Here is a 9,026-nt window from a genome sequence, read left to right on the forward strand (position 1 = left end):
CACCCTAGACGGGGGACGACGGATCAAGTCGACCGCATCCATTCCACCCTCACCAGCTCAGCTGAGCTCAAGAACACACCTCCTGAGGTTGTTCTTCACGGTAGTAGTTCATCCTCGGCCCTTCGAGGCAAATCCACCACAAAGCAGGAGTAGGGTTTTACACCACAAGTTGGACCGAACCTGGGTAAACTACTATGTCCCCATTCCTTCGAGCTCGACGCGTTAGGCTATGAGATTGGCGAGTAGGCAGACTGGGGAGGTTGAGATCTCTGCACGCACCCCAGAATTTGAACCTCTCAATGGTTTGCGGAACCCGAAATCCAACATTTGGCGCGCCGGGTAGGGGTGCGTCGGAACCTCTCTTCCGTCGGTCGACTCGCCGCTGCTCCACTGCTTCCATGGCTGACGCGCGCCAAGCTCGTGCTGAGCACCGGGCCGGTCTTGCTGCCCGCGTCGCTCAGACAACACCGGCGGGCAACGATTGCCCTCGCCGGTGGCGAACGCCGCCACAGGCCCCGCGGGCCACGAGCAACAGGCCTCATCACTACATCCTTCTGTGCGCCGCGACAGGCGCACCGCTACTCCGTCACTGACTGTGGCTGCTTCGTCTTCCCATGCCCGTCGCGGCCCGGTGAACGCCCAGGAAGCGTTGCTCATGGCACGCGATCTCCTGTGCTACCGCCTGGCAATGACCTCTACGAGTATTGGCTTGATCACATTGCCGAGCTCGTCAGTGTCGCTGGAGATTCTGCTGTACCGTTTTGCTCGTTGCCTCAACCACCACCTACTATGGGAGATGTAGCTCACGGGACGCCTCCGAGGCAAGATGCCATCATCAAGCCAAGGCGGGTGGTGCCTCGGCATGATCCGCAGCATCACGCGCCCGCGTGTGATGAAGCAAGCTGCCAGGTGGTCCAGCAGCCACAAGAAAATGCATGTGCACTCCTGGCATCGCCTCGTCAAGACCACGCGCCGCCTGTGGTGGCGGTGCGTGAGCACCAAGACCGGGCTCCACCTCCATGGCGGGCTCCCGTGACCACAGCAGGGTGCCGCACGTTCACTCTGGAGTTGCGCAGCGTCGTCTGGCCGGGGAAGTTCAAGCCTGACCAGTCTCCATGCTATGATGACACCACCGACCCTGCTGAGTTCCTACAGCTCTACAAGCTGATCATTGAGTTTGGCCAGCGGTGACAAGAAGGTCCTGGCGAACTGGTTCCCCATGGCCCTCAATGTCGGATCATGCTCCTAGCTCCTAAACCTCCCCGTAGCATTGATCTCCTCCTAGGACGAGATGCGGGAGCGCTTGATCGCCAACTTCCAGGGCACTCGCGACCGCCCGCTAGCCGCGTGTGACCTCCGACGCGTCAAGCAGCAACTAGGAGAGACCCTGCAAAAGTACGTCCACTGCTTCAAAAACGTTCGCCTCAAGATCCCCAAGGTGTCGGACGAAGCCATCATCTCAGCGTTCACCGACGGCGTCCGCGACGTCTAGATGAAGGAGGAGCTCGCCATACACGAAGACATGTGCACGGCCCTGGAGATGTTCAACATTGCAACCAAATGCGCGAGAGCTGAGGAGGGACGCCTCTCCCTCCTCGAGATCCCTGACGTAGACCTAGAAGACAAGAAGGCCAAGGCCAAGGATGTGAAGCGCAAGGGACTGGCCATACTCATAGCCGAGCCAGAGATGAAGTGCGGTTGCGATCACCTAGAGTCAAACAAGGGTAGCCGCCCGTTCTGCGTCTTCCACAACGTGCACAACCACAACAACAACGAATGCCAGGAGCTCAGGGCCATACATGATGGGCGCCTTGGTCATCGCCCCGAGCACAACGATCAAGGTTACGGCCGTGGAGGAGGCCGAGGTGGAGGACGCTGGGACGGTCGTGACCATCATCAGGAGTGGCGCGACTAGCCTCGGGTGGCCCACTGGCAGGGCCATCCTCGCGAGGACCGACCTTAAGGCAATGTTGGCCTTCCCTCGCTGCCGTCACTGCCAAGAAGGAATGAAGACCACCAACAAGACGAGGGGGCTAGGGGCTTCCAAGAGCCTCGCGCCATCGCCGACATACTGAGCGGCTCCCAGGCCCCAACCTCTCAACGCATCTTCAAGAAGTTCGCGCATGCGGTGAACACAACCCTTCCCAAGCTCGAGGAAACGCGCCCGATTAGGAGGTCTAAGTAGGCCATGCTACCTCTTGAGCACTGCGTTGGTTTTCCCTTGAAGAGGAAAGGGTGTTGCAGAAAAGTAGCGTAAGTATTTCCCTCAGTTTTTGAGAACCAAGGTATCAATCCAGTAGGAGGCTCCTCAAAAGTCCCTCGTACCTACACAAACAAATAAGAACCTCGCAACCAACGCGACAAAGGGGTTGTCAATCCCTTCATGGTAACTTGCGAAAGAGAGATCTGATAGATATAATAAGATAAGATAAATATTTTTGGTATTTTTATGATATAGATTGGAAAGTAAAGATTGCAAATAAAGATAAATGGAAAACTTATATGATAAAAGATAGACCCGGGGGGCCATAGGTTTCACTAGTGGATTCTCTCAAGATAGCATAAGTATTACGGTGGGTGAACAAATTACTATCGAGCAATTAATAGAAAAGTGCATAGTTATGAGATTATCTAGGCATGATCATGTATATAGGCATCACGTCCGCATAAAGTAGATCGAAACGATTCTGCATCTACTACTATTACTCCACACATCGACCGACTCCTGCCTGCATCTAGAGTATTAAGTTGATGAAGAATAAAGTAATGCATTAAGAAAGATGACATGATGTAGAGGGATAAACTCAAGCAATATGATATAAACCCCATCTTTTTATCCTCGATGGCAACAATACAATACGTGCCTTGCTGCCCCTACTGTCACTGGGAAAGGACACCGCAAGATTGAACCCAAAGCTAAGCACTCCTCCCATTGCAAGAAAGATCAATCTAGTAGGACAAACAAAACTGATATATAGGAGGAAGAAGTAGGTCGGTGGAGCCATGTGGGGCCCACAAGGGTGGGGGGTGCGCCCACCACCCTATGGCACGCCGGGCACCCTCTTGGCCGCCTTGTTTACTTCTTGACGTCCACTCCATGTCTATTGGTTTGCATTTGTTCCAAAAAGATCGCTCCTGAAGGTTTCATCCAGTTTGTACTCCGTTTGATATTCCTTTTCTTCGAAACACTGAAATAGGCAAAAAAAAGCAATTTGGGCTAGGCCTCCGGTTAGTAGGCTAGTCCCAAAAATTATATAAACGTGTGAAGTAAAGCCCATAAACATCCAAAATGGGTAATATAATAGCATGCAACAATCAAAAATTATAGATACGTTGGGGACGTATCAAGCATCCCCAAGCTTAATTCCTGCTCGTCCTCGAGTAGGTAAATGATTAAAATAGAATTTTTGATGTGGAATGCTACCTAGCATATTTCTCAATGTAATTTTCTTTATTGTGGCATGAATGTTCAGATCCAAATGCTTCAAAACAAAAGTTCATATTGTCATAAAAACAATAATACTTCAAGCATACTAACAAAGCAATCATGTCTTCTCAAAATAACTTGGCTAAAGAAAGTTATCCCTACAAAATCATATAGTATGGCTATGGTCTATCTTCATCACACAAAGTATTTAATCATGCACAACCGCGATGACAAGCCAAGCAATTTTTTCATACTTTAGTATTCTCAAACTTTTTCAATTTTCACGCAATACATGAGCGTGAGCCGTAGACATAGCACTATATGTGGAATAGAATGGTGGTTGTGGAGAAGACAAAAAAGGAGAAGATAGTCTCACATCAACTAGGCATATCAACGGACTATGGAGATGCCCATTAATAGATATCAATGTGAGTGAGTAGGGATTGCCATACAGCGGATGCACTAGAGCTATAAGTGTATGAAAGCTCAACAAAAGAAACTAAGTGGGTGTGCATCCAACTTGCTTGCTCATGAAGACCTAGGGCATTTTGAGGAAGCCCATCATTGGAATATACAAGCCAAGTTCTACAATCAAAAAATTCCCACTAATATATGAAAGTGACATAATAGGAGACTTCTATCATGAAAATCATGGTGCTATTTTGAAGCACAAGTGCGGTAAAAGGATAGTAGCATTGTCCCTTCTCTCTTTTTCTCACATTTTTTCTTTTTTTCTTCTTTTTATCTATTTGGCCTTTCTCTTTTTTTATAAAGTCCAAAGTCTCATCCCAACTTGTGGGGGAATCATAGTCTCCATCATCCTTTCCTCACTTGGGACAATGCTCTAATAATGAAGATCATCACACTTCTATTGATTTACAACTCAAGAATTACAACAAAATATGACTCTATATGAATGCCTCCGGCGGTGTACCGGGATATGAAATGAATCAAGAGTGACATGTACGGAAGAATTATGAAGGTGGCTTTGCCACAAATATGATGTCTACTACATGATCATGCAAAAGCAATATGACAATGATGGAGCATGTCATAATAAACAGAACGGTGAAAAGTTGCATGGCAATATATCTCGGAATGGCTATGGAAATGCCATAATAGGTAGGTATGGTGGCTGTTTTGAGGAAGGTATATGGTGGGTGTATGGTACCGGCAAAAGTTGCGGGGCACAAGAGAGGCTAGCAATGGTGGAAGGGTGAGAGTGCGTATAATCCATGGACTCAACATTAGTCATAAAGAACTCATATACTTATTGCAAAAATCTACAAGTCATTGAAACAAAGTACTACACGCATGCTCCTAGGGGGATATATTGGTAAGAAAAGACCATCGCTCGTCCCCGACCGCCACTCATAAGGAAGCCAATAAATAAATAAATTATGCTCCAACTTCATCACAAAGTTGTTCACCATACGTGCATGCTACGGGAATCACTAATTTCAACACAAGTATTCCTCAAATTCACAACTACTTTACTAGCATGACTCTAGTATCACCATCCTCATATCTCAAAACAATTATCAAGCATCAAATTGATCATAGCATCCAATTCACTTTCTATGATAGTTTTTATTATACCCAACTTGGATGCCCATCATTCTAGGACCAATTTTATAACCATAGCAAATACCATGCGGTTCTATAAGACTCCTAAAATGATATAAGTGAAGCACGAGAGATCAACAATTTCTACAAAATAAAGCCACCGCCGTGCTCTAAAAGATATAAGTGAAGCACTAGTGCAAAAATTATTTAGCTCAAAAGATATAAGTGAAGCACATAGAGTATTCTAATAAATTCCAAATCATGTGTGTGTCTCTCCCAAAAGGTGTGTACAACAAGGATGATTGTGGTAAACTAAAAATCAAAGAATCATATCATACAAGACGCTCCAAGAAAAATACATATCATGTGGTGAATAAAAATATAGGTCCAAGTAAAGTTACCGATAGTCGAAGACGAAAGAGGGATGCCTTCCGGGGCATCCCCAAGCCTAGGCTTTTGGTTGTCCTTGAATATCTTGGGGTTCCATGGGCATCCCCAAGATTAGGCTCTTGCCACTCCTTATTCCATAGTCCATCAAATCTTTACCCAAAACTTGAAAACTACACAACACAAAACTCAACAGGAAATCTCATGGGCTCCATTAGTGCATGAAAGAAAAACCACCACATAAGGTACTGTAATGAACTCATTCTTTATTTATGTTGGTGTTAAACCTACTGTATTCCAACTTCTCTATGGTTCATACCCCCCGATACTAGCCATAGATGAATCAAAATAAGCAAACAACACACAAAAAACCAGAATCTGTCAAAAACAGAACAGTCTGTAGCTATTTGTAACTTTCGAATACTTCTGGAACTCTAAAACTCCTAAAAAATAGGAAGTCCTGGGAAATTTATCTATTGGTCTACTGCAAAAAGAATGAACGCAAAAGCATGTTCTGTGATTTATTGAAATTATTCTCGTGCGAGCAAAAGTTTCTGTTTTTTAGCAGAATCAAATTAACTATCACCGTAGGTTATCCTTTAGGTTCTACTTGGCACAAACACTAATTAAAACATAAAGCCACATCTAAACAGAAGCTAGATGAAATATTTATTGCTAAAGAGAAGCAAAAAGCAAGGAAACAAAATAAAATTGGCTTGCCTCCCAATACACGCTATCGTTTAACGCCCCTAGCTAGGCATAAAAGCGAGAATAGATCTAAGTATAGCCATCTTTGGCATTCAATTCATAAGTAGCTCGCATAATAGATTCATAAGGTGATTTGACTTTATTTCTAGGAAAGTGTCCCCTGCCTTTCCTTAATGTAAATTGTAATCTAAAATTCCATTCCTTCATATCAATAATTGCACCAATCGTTCGAAGGAAAGGTCTACCAAGAATAATAGGACATGAAAGATTGTAATCTATATCAAGAACGATAAAATCTACGGGCACATAATCCCTATTTGCAACAATAAGAACATCATTAATCCTTCCCATAGGTTTCTTAATAGTGGAATCCGCAAGGTGAAAGTTTAAAGAGCAATCATCAAAATCATGGAAACCTAGCACATCACATAAAGTTTTCGGAATCGTGGAAACACTAGAACTCAAATCACACAAAGCTTAGCATTCGTGATCTTTAATTTTAATTTTTATAGTAGGTTCCCACTCATCATAAAGTTTTCTAGGTATAGAAACTTCCAATTCAAGTTTTTCTTCATAAGATTGCATCAAAGCATCAATGATATGTTTGGCAAAAGCTTTATTTTGACTATAAGCATGAGGAGAATTCAACACAGGTTGCAACAAGGAAATAAAATCTAGTAAAGAACAATTATCACAATTAAATTCCTTGAAATCCATGATAGTGGGTTCAATGCTATGTAAAGTTTTGACCTCTATAGTCCCATCATTATCAAGATTCATATTGCAAAACAAAGATTTAATAGGGGACGCATCGACAACTTTTAGATCTTCATCATTATTATCATGGAAACTAGACGAACACGCTTTTATAAAGCAATGTTTCTTATCACGCATCCTAGCGGTTCTTTCTTTGCACTCATCAATGGAAATTCTCATGGCTTTGAGAGGCTCATTGATATCATGCTTAGGTGGAATAGATCTAGGTTTCAAAGAATTAACATCAAGATAAAGTCTATCAACGTTCCTAGCCAATTCATAAACTTTAAGCAATTTTTCTTCAAGCAAAGCATTGAAATTCTTTTGAGAGATCATAAATTCTTTAACACTATTCTCCAAATCAGAGGGCATCTTATTAAAATTTCCATAAGAGTTATTGTAGTAATTACCATAATTATTTGAGGAATTACTAGGAAACGACCTAGGATTAAAGTTTCCTCTATACGTGTTGCTACCAAAATTATTCCTACCAACAAAATTCACATCCATAGATTATTATTATTATCAATCAAAGTAGACAAAGGCATATCGTTAGGATCAATAGGAGCACTCTTAGTAGCAAACAATTTCATAAGTTCATCCATCTTTCCACTCAAAACATTAATTTCTTCTATCGCATGAACTTTCTTACTAGTAGATCTTTCTTTGTGCCATTGAGAATAATTAACCATAATATTATCAAGGAGTTTTGTAGCTTCTCCTCAAGTGATTTCCATAAAAGTTCCTCCCGCGGCTGAATCTAAAAGATTTCTAGAAGCAAAATTCAATCCGGCATAAATTTTTTGTATGATCATCCATAAATTCAAACCATGTGTAGGGCAATTGCGAATCATTAATTTCATTCTTTCCCAAGATTGGCAAACATGCTCATGATCAAGTTCTTTAAAATTCACAATATCATTTCTAAGAGAGATGATCTTAGCGGGAGGAAAATACTTAGAGATAAAAGCATATTTGCACGTATTTCATGAATCAATACTATTCTTAGGCAAAGACGAAAACCATGTTTTAACATGATCTCTAAGTGAAAAAGGAAATAACTTCAATTTAACAATATCATTATCCGTATCTTTCTTCTTTTGCATATCACACAAATCAACAAAGTTGTTTAGATGAGTAGCGTCATCTTCACTAAGAAGGCCAGAGAATTGATCTTTCATAACAAGATTCAACAAAGCAGCATTGATTTCACAAGATACAACATCATTAAGAGGAGCAATCAGAGTGCTAAGGAAATCATTATTATTGGTATTGGAAAAGTCACACAATTTGGTATTATCTTGATCCATCGTGACAAGCAATAAAACACACAAGCACACAAAAGGCAAGCAAAAAAGAGAGGCGGATGGAAAAGAGAGGGCGAATAAAACAGCAAGGGTGAAGTGGGGAGAGGAAAACAATAGGCAAATGGCAAATAATGTAATGCGAGCGAGATGAGTTTGTGATGGGTACTTAGTATGTCTTGACTTGAGCGAAGACCTCCCCGGCAACGGTGCTAGAAATCCTTCTTGCTACCTCTTGAGCACCGTGTTGGTTTTCCCTTGAAGAGGAAAGGGTGATGCAGCAAAGTAGTGTAAGTATTTCCCTTAGTTTCTGAGAACCAGGGTGTCAATCCAGTAGGAGGCTCCTCAAAAGTCCCTCGTACCTACACAAACAAACAAGAACCTCGCAACCAACGCGATAAAGGGGTTGTCAATCCCTTCACGGTAACTTGCGAAAGTGAGATCTGATAGTGATAATAAGATAAGATAAATATTTTTGGTATTTTTATGATATTGATTGGAAAGTAAAGATTGCAAATAAAGATAGGTGGAAAACTTATATGATAAAAGATAGACCCGGGGAACATAGGTTTCAGTAGTGGCTTCTCTCAAGATAGCATAAGTATTACGGTGGGTGAACAAATTACTGTCGAGAAATTGATAGAAAAGTGCATAGTTATGAGATTATCTAGGCATGATCATGTATATAGGAATCACGTCCGGATCAAGTAGATCGAAACGATTCTGCATCTACTACTATTACTCCACACATCGACCGACTCCTGCCTGCATCTAGAGTATTAAGTTCATGAAGAACAGAGTAACGCATTAAGAAAGATGACATGATGTAGAGGGATAAACTCATGCAATATGATATAAACCCCATCTTTTTATCCTCA

This window comes from Triticum dicoccoides, chromosome 4B (genome assembly GCF_002162155.2).
Source record: "Triticum dicoccoides isolate Atlit2015 ecotype Zavitan chromosome 4B, WEW_v2.0, whole genome shotgun sequence".
NCBI lineage: Eukaryota > Viridiplantae > Streptophyta > Magnoliopsida > Poales > Poaceae > Triticum > Triticum dicoccoides.